At 37.3% G+C, this 15,824-nt stretch overlaps 1 protein-coding gene across 5 annotated transcripts in view; it reads right to left on the bottom strand.

Annotated features, from left to right (window-relative positions):
* The window catches only part of DIP2C (disco interacting protein 2 homolog C), a 420,860-nt gene that overhangs the window by 224,373 nt on the left and 180,663 nt on the right, over positions 1-15,824 (bottom strand). The window lies entirely within an intron of this gene.

Below are 15,824 nucleotides of genomic sequence, written 5' to 3'. Positions count from 1 at the left end.
GAATTCTGGGAGGAAACATTTGAGGACATTTTTATGGGGAAGACTCATCTGGGTCAAGCATGGGTAGATGACAATGTCGGGAAGCTATAGTCCTGCACATCTGAAAGCCACATGCTTGGAGGAAGGCTCAAATAGGCTTAAAAGTTTCCATACTGGAAAGGAGAGAAGTCAAAAAATCAAAACAAAAGCACCCAGAAGAATAATGAACATCCCATGCTGTGATTAACAAACAAATAACACCTATGGTACTAATTCACAGTTCTCTCCAAATTCCCAGCTTAGCTATACAAATCTTGGTTCACAGAAATCTCAAGACAATGTTTTGAAAGATTGAAATATATTTCACATCTTCCAGGTGCTAAACTGAGGCTACAATTAATGTATCAAATAAGACAAACAAAATAACATGATTATGATCCGAGATATTTTGGTTAAAAATCAACCAGCTATTCTAAAATCAATGATTTTTCAGTGGGACAGTTGTAACACACATCCTATAGCACATACTAATATTCTTTGACATGCAGCTGCTCACTTAGCAACCACTTGAAGTTACCACAGACCCCTCCCCCCTCAAAAAAAGGTATTTATGAACCGATTTCGAGGTTAAAGCCACTGCAGCATCCCTTTTGTTCTTACAACTAACATTGTCTTGGTTCAGCTTCCCACCTCACTGGATCCCATACTCTCTTCCCTACACCCTGTTACTAATTGTAGACTTACCTTTGGAAGATCTCCGGACCTCCAGAACTCGCGTGAGGCAAGAAGGCAGGTTGCGATGCACCCCAGAAACAGACACCATTTTCAGATTAGGCACAATTCACAAAATGCCGCCTGCTTCTGGGACAGAGCTATATGGCCAAGAGACAGAGCACCTATTCTGCTTCTATCAAATTAGAGAAGGAAGGCCTCCTAGGGCTGCCCCGCCCCTGAAGCACCCTGTGCTCCACTTAACAACCACAGGGAGAGTAGGGATGGGGATATGTAAGCTACACAATCATGTGGTTGCCTCACCTAACAACCATAATTCTTGTGACGGTAATGGGCAGGCTCCATTAGAGTCAATGGTTGAGGACTCTGTACTAATACTAATACTAATACTAATACTAATACTAATACTAATACTAATACTAATACTAATACTAATACTAATACTAATACTAATACACTCATCTACCACCATGAATTGTGCCTTTCATCACAATTTTTTTTAAAGTTTTCATCCATGATGAGAAGGAGGAAAATATTCTACTGAAAGCTATATTTATTGCATGGCAAACAAAAACCTAACACAACAACTGCAACCCTAAATTATTTCCAAGAGAGTTTAGAAGGCATGTCTCTTCTCATCCATTACCTTCATGCTTACACTCTCTTGATGTGCAGCTGTTTAAAAATCCATTCTCAGATACCTCTTTTTTTCCTGCAATTTATTAATCTCAGTTAAGCCTTGTTTTGAGACTTCATGAACTGACTTTCCTCTATGTCCTCTGTGTGATGACAATGTCAGACAACATTTATTAGCACATAGATGGTACTACTGCAAAGGTATACAATCTATTTCAAGCCAAAGATCATACATAGTCTGGTGTGGCATGCCAAGGATGCTCTCTTAAAAAGGGCTATGGTCAGGATTAAGATAGAAAAATTAAATGTAGTTGAATTAAATTTATACAATAAATTTATACAATGATTTCTCTGATATTTAAAAACTTTTTTAAAATTATGATACAACTAATTTTGCACGGGCTTTGCAGGATATATCAAATGCTTCAAGGGTCTGTTTCTAGACCTAGAATATTAATTGTCCATGTTGCACTATTATTTAGTCTGAATACTTTTAACTTAGAAACGGGCCCAAGGGGTGGTTTTCATGCCCTGGACCAGCACCCAAGTCTAGCCAAATGAAGCGCACACTCACAGAGATCTCCACATCAAAAAACATTTTAAAAATAATTCATCTATAAAGGATGAAATATCCTGCAAACATTCAGTGGGAAACTGCATATTAAAATTCTCAGGATCAGGTCAGCTGAGTTTTTTAAAATTGCTATTTTAATATGATATTTTCTGCTAGTACTAAGCAATATTTGAATAAGGCTTTTTAAGCATTTAGAATAACTACTTAAAATTCCTAGGCTGAATTATGTCAATCTTACGTTGCTTCACAATAATTAAACCAACCAACCAAAGTAAAGTGAAAGCTACCATTCTTATCAGCCTTATTTAAGAGGAAGCTGCACTGAAAAAGAATCAGCCTTGCTTATAGAAATAAGTATGCATAAAATCACATGCAATCTATAAAATTCAAGGCTGATCCTTACAAACTTTATATCCATATAGCTTTCAATCCAATATCTATTATATCCATCATGGACTTCAATCCATTCACTTCCCAGGCAGGATATAATGACCTTGCAAATAAATCTATGGATCATTGCCATATATGAAGCCAAACACATACCTATTCTACACATTTGTAGAATTACAGGGAGTCCTTGACTTACAACTGTAATGGAGCCTGCCAGAATGCTGCAGAATGCTGCAAAGCTTGCATTAGTGAAGCGAAGCAAGGTGCTCCATATCAGGGTCCTCCAACTGTGGCAACTTTAAGACTTGTGGACTTCAACTTCCAGAATTCCTCAGCCAGCAAAGAGTTAAGTCCACAAGTCTTAAAATTGCCATGGCTGGAGACCCCTGCTCCATATGGCACATGCCTGGAAGCAGCCAGCATTTTCCTAGTGACCACAATTCAATGTACTCACTTGAAAAATGGCAACCAGGGATTGCACCATGTGACCCAGCAACAGAGTGTCCTGTCTACCATGATCTCCTGAGCTTTGGAGATCTATGAAACGTAAATGAGGAGTGGGATGTGGGTCCCAGTGGGGTGGAAAACAGGCCTAAGATCTGTGGGGACCCGGTGTGGGAGATGGAGGCAGGAGACTGGCTCAGATGCTGCAGTGCTCCTGCAGTTGGTTGTAAGAGTGAATGGCAGCAGCCATGACTTCAGAACCAAGTCATAAGTTGTTGGGGTGTATGCTGTAACTTCAAACAGTCACTCAGTGACTGATCAGAAGCCAAAGACTATCTGTACATACCATGACCTTTAATCATTTCTTAGAAAAATCAGTATCAAGTTCAATATCAGTATCAATCATTTTTAAATTAGAGATGGTGGTCAGAAACTAGAATTCCTGTGTCTATTTTGTGAGTTAGATCAGGATTCTGTCCTAAAGTCAAATAAAGAAAATACTGATCAGTTTTATGTTTAACAAATATGACTTAAAATGCCATCTGACATCAAGTCTTAAAACTAGACTAAGAGGACCCAAATAAACAAATGTGTTAAAAACATACTTGTTCACACACACAAACACACACTGCAGAACTATGACTTGCACAGTTTCCACTTCCTTGGGCAAATGTTGATGATGTACTTTTCACCAATAGACTGCATAAATAAGGGTTTACTTAATATTACATTGTGGTGAGCACTGCACTGCAGATCTAAATAGCTAAACCTGTCAAACTAGCATTACCATGGAGACAAAAACTAATGTGCTGTGACCACATTTTCTACTTAGCACCATCTGGATCAATATTTCACTTGTGCCAGTCTTTCCACATTTTGTTAATGTATTGACCCATTTTTATATAAACACATACTACATACCCAACCACAATTGTATCCGATTTTGTCCACTACAAAGGCTTCATGCTTATTCTAGGGAGTCTTCAGCTAGTATTTATGTAAAAGATCAAACTGATCAAGAAGAGGCTACTCTTTAATTATTTTATCAGGAATAATTTTATGCCGCTTACTTTACATGGGTTTATCTCCTTGGAACCCACATAACATTAAGAAAGATGTAGTGGAACTGCTAATCTAAGCCAGCATTCCATTCCCATAGAGCTTTCCCATTGAACAAGATCTTAGGGAAGCAGGGACAAGCAAAATGTTATCTTCTTACTTAGTTTTCATAACAAATGATACCAAGGATCATATTACATCTAGATTCCTACATCAATGTCATGGTCTATTGAATTCACTTTCCTTTGCACCAGCACCCTCACGCACAATCTCCTTCGCTCGATGACTAAGTCAAATTCTGGGCATGCTCAGTAAGAGAAGGCGGGATCAAGGATCTGATTGACTCAGTCGTCAAAACGGAAGAGAAGTCTACAACCCACATGATTGGATTAGCCTTTCAGTACACTGGAGAATAAGCCACAGTTGTCTGGATTCATACAACATATAAAATCAAGCCAAATTGTGATGGGATATAGTTTGGAGTCGTAGAAGGGAAGGATTCTTTCTTGGAAAAGGAGTAGCTTAACTCTAACTGATACTGGAAAAAATACTATCCACCATGACTAGTAGACACAATTTTATACCTGCAGGAATTCAACTTGTGTCAGCTGAGCTCTTACTTTCCATTAGGAAAAACACAATGGTAACAGAGGCATTTGAAAACACACCAAAGCAAAGAACTTCTTGGTTGACTTTTGGTTAGCTTCTCTTTCTCAGGCTAATTTCTCTCATACACTTATCATTGTTGAGATAGAAGAAAAGATTCACATATACATTGTCTTGAGCTTTCAATGAAAAGGCAGAATATAAATGTAAGAAAATTAAATGTACTTTAAATAAATCAAACTATTTTTAAAGGGGTGGGGAAGAGAAAGAGTAAAAGTTTCCTAGATGCATAGAATGGTTTAAACTGTACAAAAGAATTAGTAATACTAGATACAATCAATCTGGAAATTAAGCACATGGAACAAAGAACTCATTCACAAAGCATAATTTCTGCATCATAAAGATGTCCATCTATCATTTGCTGAGGGTATGTTCTCATAACCAAGCCTTCATCTCTAGCATGACCCCATCAAGGCGGGCTGAAGTTGTTTCATCGTGTTCCAGCATGAAAATATTGTCATTCATGAGAAAATGGAAGACTTCCCCTCTGGCAAATCCATGAGGCATAAAGGAGGCTTGATGTGATACAAACAAGGGCAGCAATTTCCTTGACTATATTTGGTCTGACAGATCTGCTGTAAGACCATCGTCTTTTGACTGGTCTGTGGTTTGGTCCTTGTTCGTAGTACTATTGGGTCTTGCTTTTCTCTTCTCTTCTCAACAGGTTAGCTAAAGGTTTATGGGTTGACCTGAAGAATATGAACTGAAATTTATAACCCATTTCTGATTTAATTGAAAGTCCTTTGCTATTACGGCATTTGCCTAATGTTGTTCTCAGAGAATTCTCAGTCTTTTTTCTAAACTGATAAAGGTATGGAATTATCAAACCTGTATATGTGTTACTATATGATTTGACACAATAGTCCAGCTGTTTAGCAAAATTAATTCAGCAGCTGCATTTCAGCTGCACATATTTGGATGACCACCAGAGAGCAGCCAGGACATATAAGAAATTCTAATCCTTTGCTGCCATCTAGAGGATGATATATAAATAAACTGATAGGTCCATTATTTTGCAGAAATTGCAGGTACTCCAAAACCATTCCATTAAACCCTAAAAAGTTATCTGACATATATCAAAATCCCTTGCTGGATTTATTTGCTTAAAGAAAGCTTATGCAGCTACTCTATGAAAACTGGCACAAATTAAGATGACTTCTATGACTGCAATCAAGAAAGATCAACTTCTCCTCTCATCTAATGCTTGTTAGATCATTAATAAATAATAATAAATACACCTTTGGAAGCCAGTTGGGTTTAATGGTTAAGGCACCAGGCTAAAAACTAGTCAATTGTGAATTCTAGTTTCATCTTAGACAAGAAAGCTGGCTGGGAGACTTTGGGCCAGTCACTCTCTCTCTCAGCCCAACTTACCATATAGCTGTGATGGCGAACCTATGGCACATGTGCCAGAGGTGGCACGCAGAACCGTCTCCGCTGGCACGCGTGCCATCGCCCCAAGTCAGATCTCCCTGCGATTTCTTTCAAGAGCTTCTATTTCCCTGCAAATGACAAACAGAAGCTCGCGAAAGAAAAAAATCTTACCTCTTGCCACACTGCTGGTGTTGGGATGTCCAGCTCCCACTGGCCAGATGGTCTTTGGGTCTCTGTTGCGCATGCATGCATGTCCACACATGCACACGTTCGCACATGCCTGTGCAGGCATGTCCATGCATGCGCACGTTGCCAGTGTTGGGATGTCCGCCTCCCACCAGCCAGCTGTCCACGCATGTCTGTGTAATTGTCCGCACATGTGTATGTACATGCACATTTCAGTTTAGGCATGCGCGTGTGCAGTTTTGGCACTCAGTATTTAAAAGGTTCGCCATCCCTGCCATATAGGATTGCTGTTTAGAAAAAAAAGAGTATTAGATATGTTCGCCATCTTAAATTATTTCTAGAAAAAAAAGAATAAAAAGGAATTTAAAAAATCTAAAAAGAGAAAAAAGTGCCCAGATCTTGTAAGAGGTATCCCATCATACAATCTGTGTGGAGCTTTTCCTAAGGTTGGTGACGTCTAGATTTGTGCCAGAGAAAACCATCAACCACTGCCTTACACATCACATGGAAGAGCTGTGTACACAATAGCACAGCATGGCCCTGTCCTGGAACTGTGACTAGAGTAAGCTATGGGAATAATGTGAATTATATTGACATGATTTCACCTACAGCATGGCGAAGCTGTAGGTTGAAACATGAACCCTCAGAGGTTGATCTCCATGTAGCAATTAATGGATATTCCACAAACAAATTCACAAGACTTTTAGAAGGAAATTGCGGAGAAACCCATCCATATGTTCTTGAGCTAATAATGAGAAAAAAGCTAGGATAGAAATATAATCAATTAATCAACTTGCTCAAAAGGACTGGGTCATGCACAATCTTTTTTTAGCTCTAAAATAATCTTAATACAGAAGAGATCAGCAAGCAAATGGTCAAGAGAGATCCCTGCCCCATATCAACTTACAGCAAAGTCCTTGTACCTCTGTGGAGAGACTGACCACAGTCCTGAAAAATACAAGTTTAGCCTTTGATGATATCCAAAGCCTATCACAAACTGAACTGGAGTGACTGATCAGAGCTAAATGGCTTCTCTGTCTCCAGTCATCTTTTAAATTGGGCATTAGATGGAATGTATTTTATTTTCCTGAGTTTCCCTGCCAGCCAAAAAGCACTTTACACTATTTATCCTCCCACCAGGAATTAAGACCATCTGAATAAGTAGCACTCTTTCGCTTTAACCCCATTCTCTTGATTGCAGAAGATGCAGAAAGCATCTCCCAGGTAATTTTTCAGGTCCTCTAGATAGCCAAAGCCAAAGAGGTTTCAGAGGGTTTATTACTTCCTTGAGTTTTCAGTCGTAACACTCCAGTACACTTTTCATTCGAAGATATGTCAGAAAAATGCAATAGTCTTGTTGGATTTCCCCCACCCCCAGGATTCTTCCCGAGAGCCCAATAATATATTTTAGAGCAGAAATGAATGGACACTGGTTGATAAATGTTCCTGTGTGAAACTGAAATAAATTGGAAGACAAGAAAAACTATTACACTGCCTAAAATAATGTACAATAAAATGTGTGTAATTCATGCACACAATAAAACCATTCTAAATCAGTAGCAGCAAATTACTTAACTGAAGGTTACGTACATTCAGGTATTATCCTCCACCTCCAAATTAATAAGAGATGCTTAGTATCTTGAAGGTGAAGACAAAATGCTAGTTTTTAATATTATTGGAGGGGGAAAATCACTTTGCCTAGTTTTAAGTAACATATGCACTCTTTGCAAATAATCAGTTGAAACCTTTCACAGAGGCATACATCTATTCCCCAAGGAAGGAAAGAATACTGGGATGGGATCAAAATAACAGAGTTGGAAGGGACCTTGGATCTTCTAGTCTAACATCATGTTCAAGTAGGAGACCCTACACCATTTCAGATGAATAATGCCTGTGCTCTTCTTAAAAACTCCAGTGATGGAACACCAACAGTTTCTGAAGGCAAGCTGTTCCACTGGTTAATTGTTTTTTGTTTTTTATTTTATTTATTTATTTTATTTTTGTCACAACATCATATAAAAAGGATTATATAGTATATAAACATATATATGAGTAAATATTAGGAGGTATAAGCATCAATATATATATATATATAGGAAGAAGAAAAGAAAAGAAAAACAACAACAATAGGACAGGAACGATAGGCACGTTTGTGCGCTTATGCACGCCCCTTATGGTCCTCTTATTGTCTTTACTGTTAGGAAGTTTCTTCTTATTTCCCAGTGGAATCTCTACTTGATTAGTTTCCATCCATTACTTCTTGTAATGGCACTTGCTTTCAGGTGCTTTGGAGAATAGGTTGAACCCCTCTTTGTGGCAGCTCTTCAGATATTATCATATTATACCTAGCCATCAATACTATAGGTAGTCCTTCACATATGATCACAAATGAGGCAAAATTTCTGTTGCTATGCAAGATAGCTCTATGAGTGGTCTCCTATGTTTTATCATAGTTGTTAAGCAAATCACTAAATTGTTAAAAGAATCACATGGTCATTAAATGAATCCACTTTCCCTCATTTTTCGGAAACCATCTGGGAAGGTCACAAATGGTAATCACATGACCCCCCAGAACACTGTAACTATCACAAATACATGCTAGCAGTCAATCAACTGAATTTTGATGGCAATGCTAAGATGGTGTTAGGAAGTAAATTGTAAGTTGCTTTTTATTGCTGTTGTAACTTCAAATGATTGCTTAAAATGGTTTTAAGTTGAGGATTACCTCCATGTCTATTTGTTGACCATAAAGCAGGATGAACAAACTGTGGGCATCTGCCACTGACTGATTTCACATAACATCTAGATAGTTTTGTGGCTCCTTTTATGGACACAAAACGCTTGGTCTAACTATAAAGACTTGCTTTGTTTTGAGCACAACATCACTAGAGGGAGTCTCCTGAAGAACCCAGCAATTAATGTGGCCTGACCAGCCATGAGGTTGGAGAGAGAGGAAACACTTCTTTGTTCAGCGGTCTTCTTGTCCATTATTCTCGAGATTGCTGCTTTTTTATGTCTAAATCTCTTAGTTTATTTTCTGCTCTTCTTGTTTTGTTTTCATATCTATTCTGGCAGCAGGCACCAAAGTGATATCTCTGCTCTACTGAAGAAAGCAGAGTCAAAGACTTACGATCCTTTCCTACAACATGCTTTGAGAAGTTAAACAACCTGGTAATACTTAAGGGGGGGGGAGTCTCCTAATTAGTATTTGGATGTACGTCTTAGATAAGATTGGGAAGCCATAAAAATTAACTTTTATCTTCCTGCTGTACATAATTGCAGCCAAAAAAAAAAATCCCCAGCCCCTGAGATTACTCTACTTTAAAGGAAACTTTACCTGGATTTATTGAGGTAAAAATATATTCTCTGAATTCCATGAATTTAATGATTGAAAAGCAGAATTGCCACATGCTTGTATCCTTTGAATTGGGTAACTTCTAAACACATATTACTGTTTCAAAAATGTGAATGATGCCAAATAAACTCACTTTAAAATTAGAATGACTCTGCACTCTATGAGACATGGTATATATTAAAAAGGTGCAGTATTATAATTCAGTGTTTATTAACACATTCTACTAGTTCTGCCAGCTTCTACAGTGACTAAACTGTAACTTTTGATCCATAATTTACAAAACCAATCCAAAAAGATAACTGATATTCATAATTTTAATTAGAGACTTGGTTCTGATGTGTTGGTTGTCACCTTTGCACTAGAAATTATTATAATCCTTCAGGGAGCATTCCTTGGAGGGCATTCAAAGCATTTTAGAAATATTGGAAGCTCCCTCCCCCTCCCAATGTTGGTGCATTTCAGCCACCCAATTTTTTTCACTACTGGCCATGCTCAGCAACTTGCAAAATGCTACTGTACTACTTCCCCACCCTCAGCAGAATTATCTTATTTATATTTATAGCAATCCTGTAAAATTTTAGTTTTTATTATTTTTTCCATGTTGCTTGGTCACAGCTAATTAGATAATTTTCAGCAGAGGAAGTGAAATAGGATATCAACACAAGCTTAGGATCCATACAACCTTAGGAACCACCTATTTGACTGATGGGTTCTCAATTCTATGCACAAAATTGGAAGGTTTGGGTGCCTTTGTATACATTCTGAGCTCACATCCAATCCAATAAATGCTGAGCACTGGGAAAATGTGTTACTTCACAGTCATGTAAATAAAACAATAAATTAATAAGTATTAATGAGATAATAAAACAAATGGTCACTAAAATTGACTGTGTCTCAGCTACAAAGTTGTCTCAGCTACAAATTTTCAGTTTCAGTCACAAATTGACTTCCATGGACCTTACTTACTTACACTACTTACTTATGTGGTCAGTAGATGGAGTGTGCAAAAGTGCACTAATGTGCCTATCGTTCCTATTTTTATTCTCTTATTCTTGTTTTTGTTTGACAAATTCAGATAGCTAGATAGCTAGACACATAGCTAGCTAGCTAGCTAGCTAAAATCCATTTCATAAGTAATGGACAAAAGAATTACATATTATTCTTTTGATCAATCCCAAAGATTTCTACAAACATAAAAGAGAAGGTCCACCCAACTATTTTAGAAAATGGCAATAATTACACTTTGTAAAAAAAAACAAAAAAAACCCTGCCCATTTGGTTCATCCTGTGTTTTTGATGTGCCAAAAATGAAAAACAGTAATTAACTTAATAATGAAATTCCATCACTCAAAACCAGTTCTTTATCATTATAAACCAATACCTGACCCTCAAATGGCCCTTTCCTCCAGCATCCCGATTGCCTTGGCTATGGAATATGAGAATGGCACTCACAGATTTAGGAAGCAAATGTTTGTATGGAGGATTACTTAGCCACATTAAATACCAGCCAACATTGCCTGGTATTTACATGTTGGTTAATTCCCTGATAACTTTTTATATGTAAATAGTCAAAAGTCCCATTGAAACAAAAAAGATTTTAAAGTGTCCATCTTCCATTGGCTTGTACACAAAGCAAAGCCAACTCTACATTGATCCCAGCATGAGTTCAAATAAAATAACAGTAATTCTCATTTTTCAGAGGACGCCACCATCACTTCAGTTCACTTTTAGATCTGTCTTTAGGAACATACAGAATAGGTTAATTAGTCATGTTTTCTAAGATATTAGAATAAGTAAAATAATTACTGTATGCATCAATCTGGCCATTTCATGTTATGTTTACAATCAGTTGACAGGATGACCTTTATCTAATCCTGGTGCAAAGATTAAGAGTCTCTTAAAATCCATACCAAGTGCAAAACATTGCTAAACAATTTTCCAGATCACAATAAAAATCTGTTCAACAGGAGTGCAGATTTTTTTAATACTAAACCTAAGAATACTAAAACGATAATTTTCTTTCTTCGACCTATTAGCCATCCAATTTAAATTCCAGAAACACAACCATGTCAAGGCTACATCAAGAATGACTCAAAATTTATGTTATCAACGTATCTGAACAAAAGAAAGCAGCCCTATTTTGAAAATAGTCTTCAAGTCTGTTGATTGTTTTTAACGAAAGCAAACATTTAATGTCAACAGATGAAACTATCCTTCTCCACATGGCACTATCCCATTTAGAAATACTGAGATACTGGAATGCCTCAACTTGCTAATGATGTGCCTTCAAGATAGTTTGCAAATAAAGTATAATTGTTAGCTTGGGCTACGTAAGATGATCGCTGTATTTATGAGTGTGTGCACGCGCATCGTAAAACTGGAGAAAGAGAGAATATTTTTGTCAACAATTTGCTCAACTTGAAAATGTTGATTATGTCTTCAAATAACCATGTCATAATGCTCTAGAGCTTTGTGCTGTTGCAGAAACACAGATTATTGACTTCAGACACAAAAATAAGTCTGCTATTATTTTGGGGTCCATTAAACAGGACAGGGTGTAGAAAACAGAGCTATCAAGTTAAGCCCTCATCCTATGGAATTTTCTTCCTAAGAAAACTTGCTAGAACATTTTGATAGTTATCTTTCTTCTATAGAATCAACTCAGTGGGAATTTCAGGCACCAACCCATGGCCCACTCAATAGAATGAGGATCTCCATAGAGTAGGATATTTCTATATTTTAAAGTAAGTGAAGCAACACACATAACCTTCTAAAGCAGGGGTTCGCAACCCTGGTCTGCAGCCTGGTACCAGTCCATGGTTCATTGGGAACCAGTACACATAAGCGGCAGGTAAGTGCACAATTGCACAAAGCTGTATTTGTGCACGTGGCCAGTGCCCATGTGAAACCATCCCCTGGGGTGTGCTGGGATCATATGATCACCTGGTGTGTCCTGGGTCATGTGGTCATCTTCTAACAAGCAAAGTCAATGGGGAAACCAATTTCACTTAACAATCATGTTACTAAATTAACCATTGCAGCGATTCACTTAGCAAGAAAGGTTGTAAAATGGGGCAACACTCACTTAACAATTGTCTTGCTTCTCAGTGGAAATTAATAAAGAGGACTACCTATAATGAAGTATTTGCATCTTTACAATGAAAATATTGGAAGGAAAACAACCAAATAAGAAATCATGTTTTAAAATGAAATGTGAAACAACCACCAAAATAACCTCCTTGGGGTCTGCAATCTCAAATTGACTGATTATATGGGATTTTTTTTCATGGAAAAACACCCCCCCCCCAAATATCTATCTATCTATCTATCTATCTATCTATCTATCTATCTATCTATCTATCTATCTATCTATCCAGATTTTGCAGCTTCTAACCCTGGGGCACAAAATGTTGGAAAGAATTATATCCATAGCTGTTCCATCTGCAAAATGCAAAGACGCTATGTTTCATGTGGGATCCGCTCCCTGACATTCTAGAATCTCCCCCCCACCCCCAAAAGTTCTTTCATGCAGAGATTCTCTTTCAGAAGTTTGTTTTGTTATGCTTCAATTATCACTTTGATACATGCCTGGGGAAGTTTGCCATTTCTGTAAGAATAGGAAGCCCCCCCCCCCTACACAGCTCCGCTGCCGGCAGTCAATAACTGCTTCTTGGATAAATTGCTTATTTCTCTCCATTCCAGTTTTTTGCACTCACCTGAGTGTTTTTTTTTTCCTATTCTTAAAGGGCTGCCAGAAACACAGTTCTTTCCAGCTACTGAAAATAATAATCTTTCTCACAGCATCCTTGTTGTGTAGGAGAATGGCTAACAATCCGCTTTTTATATCAAGGAATGGTGCCAAAGGGAGAGCTAACATTCATAGGTTAAACAAGCACAGAACACAATAATTCAACATTGATGGCCAAATCAGAAATACTAAGTGGGCACAGTTAATGGAAACTGGATACACGCGCGCGCGCACACACACACACAGAGATTGGCATGAAGATGAATGTGATTTGAATATTTACTTTTATTACGTTTTACATTTATACTACAAGAGTATGGGTGTAATTTCAGGGAGCACTAGAATTTTCTGGCATGTTTATAACACTATGATTAAATCAGTTGATTTATTTTCTTCTTTAGCTTGTTACCACAAACAAGTATCATATGTCTCTGGTTAGGAATGCTGGGAGCTTTATTTGATGAAATAAAGGAAGATTTAGAATTAGAAAAAATTCTATGGCTCAAAGCAATTGTAACTGAAATCCTGAATTCTCCCTAAAAAGAAGGTGTAAAAGAAAATAACATCAAATGATGTAGATTTCATAGTCTGTACATATATGTAGTCTTCAACTTGCAAACATTTTGTTTAGTGACAATTCGAAGTTAAATGACTTACGATCAATTTTCATACTTATGACTATTGCACTGTTTTTGCAGCATCTGCACTGCCACATTATCAAATTCATTGTCACAGTTTGGCAAGTGGCATGTATTTACAATGACTGCAGCATCCTGGAGCCCTGGGATTATCATTCCCAACCTGCCTAGGGAGCTTCTGACAAGCAAAGTCAATGAAGAATGACAGATTCACTTAAGAACCACATGATTCCCTTAACAACTATAGTTATTTGCTTAACAACCATGGCAAAAAAAAGGACATAAAATGGAGTCTGACATAGAGTCTCCTGCTTGTGTAAGGGGTTGGACTAGAAGACCTCCATGATCTTTTCCAACTCAGTTATTCTTTTAAAATCAAATGAAGATCTTGATTCTGGATTGGTTAGACTAAGCCTGAAATACTCGTTCTGCAACATTTTAAGTATGATGTTGAAAAGCTGGAGGTTGTCCAGAGGACAGCAGCTGATAAAGCACCTGGAAAGAAAAACTTAGAAGGAATGAATAAACCACTGGAACATGTTCAATGCTAAGTCTGGAAAAGAGAACAATAAAGCATCAAGTTTCCCCAGCCAATGGTAGACTCTTCTTTGCTGGCATTGTTTAAACAGAGGCTTAATGGCCATCGGTCAAGAATAGTGTGATCATTCTAACATTCTAATTCTAACCAAAACCAAACCAGCCACATTATGGTTTTGTGTGATGTGTGAACTCCTTCACTTTGCCTAATTTCCCGGGCAACAGGTCCAGAATCTAGCAGGTCTTATCTATTCTTAAAAAAAAGAAAAGGAAAAACTGAAAGGGTTTGTTGTCTTATTGAGGTCTTAGGGGTGCTTAGATGATCATTTTTAGTACATAGAGAAACAACTATGTAAATAGAATAGAATAGAATAGAATTTTATTGGCCAAGTGTGATTGGACACACAAGGAATTTGTCTTGGTGCATATGCTCTCAGTGTACATAAAAGAAAAGATACGTTCATCAAGGTACAACATTTACAACACAATTGATGATCAATATATCAATATAAATCATAAGGATTGCCAGCAACAAGTTATAGTCATACAGTCATAAGTGGAAAGAGATTGGTGATGGGAACTATGAAACGATTAATAGTAGTGCAGATTCAGTAAATAGTCTGACAGTGTTGAGGGAATTATTTGTTTAGCAGAGTGATGGCCTTCGGGAAAAAACTGTTCTTGTGTCTAGTTGTTCTGGTGTGCAGTGCTCTATAGCGTCGTTTTGAGGGTAATAAACAGCTGTTTATTTAAAAATATCAAAGCTCAGGATGATTCACTCTTTCCCTCAAAGGAAGCAACATGTGTTTGACGCTCCAGACTTCCTAGACAGTTGTAAAAACTCAAGAACTCCATGGATTATATCCAAATATCCCATTTACTTCACTCCACTCTGAATAAATGCAGGATACAATTATCAATTGCAAAAGCCTTCAGATGATTCTCCTTTATACAACCATATCCCATGACCATCAAGGTATACTTATCATGCAATTTATTTTGCCTGAACTGCCTGTGTGAGAAAACTGTTTACAGAAGAGAATTCAACAGAGTATAACGGTTTTAAAAACTAAGCTTTTCCATAGTTTTCTTCTTCTTAAAAGCTCACCTAACACACAATGGTAAAACTACTGATAATTGGTATAAAATGGTGTACTCCAATATTGTGTAATATTGTCTATTTTGTGGGGAGGGGGGATATCAGATATGCCCAGGGCTAATTATACCATGTTGTACATTTTCAAAAGGCCACGTAAGTGGCAATTAAGGAAACCACTTTAAAATAGAAAAATATTTATTTTTAAGAGGTTCTAAACATATTTAAAAATATATCATTGGTTTATTCAGTCTGGTGACCTTTGGTGAATATATTAAACTGTCTCTCTTGTGCAGTTATTATAGCTTTTTAGTGGGAAACATTAGAGTTATAAAAAAAATCATAGTATTTCTCATATATTTTTAGAAGAAACTCCTTCATGGGTAAAAACAGAAGACTCTCTCAGCAGA

This window comes from Ahaetulla prasina, chromosome 4 (genome assembly GCF_028640845.1).
Source record: "Ahaetulla prasina isolate Xishuangbanna chromosome 4, ASM2864084v1, whole genome shotgun sequence".
In the NCBI taxonomy this organism is placed as follows: Eukaryota; Metazoa; Chordata; class Lepidosauria; order Squamata; family Colubridae; genus Ahaetulla; species Ahaetulla prasina.
The sequence above is the reverse complement of the archived record's forward strand: the minus strand, read 5'-3'. Positions and strand labels throughout refer to the sequence as shown.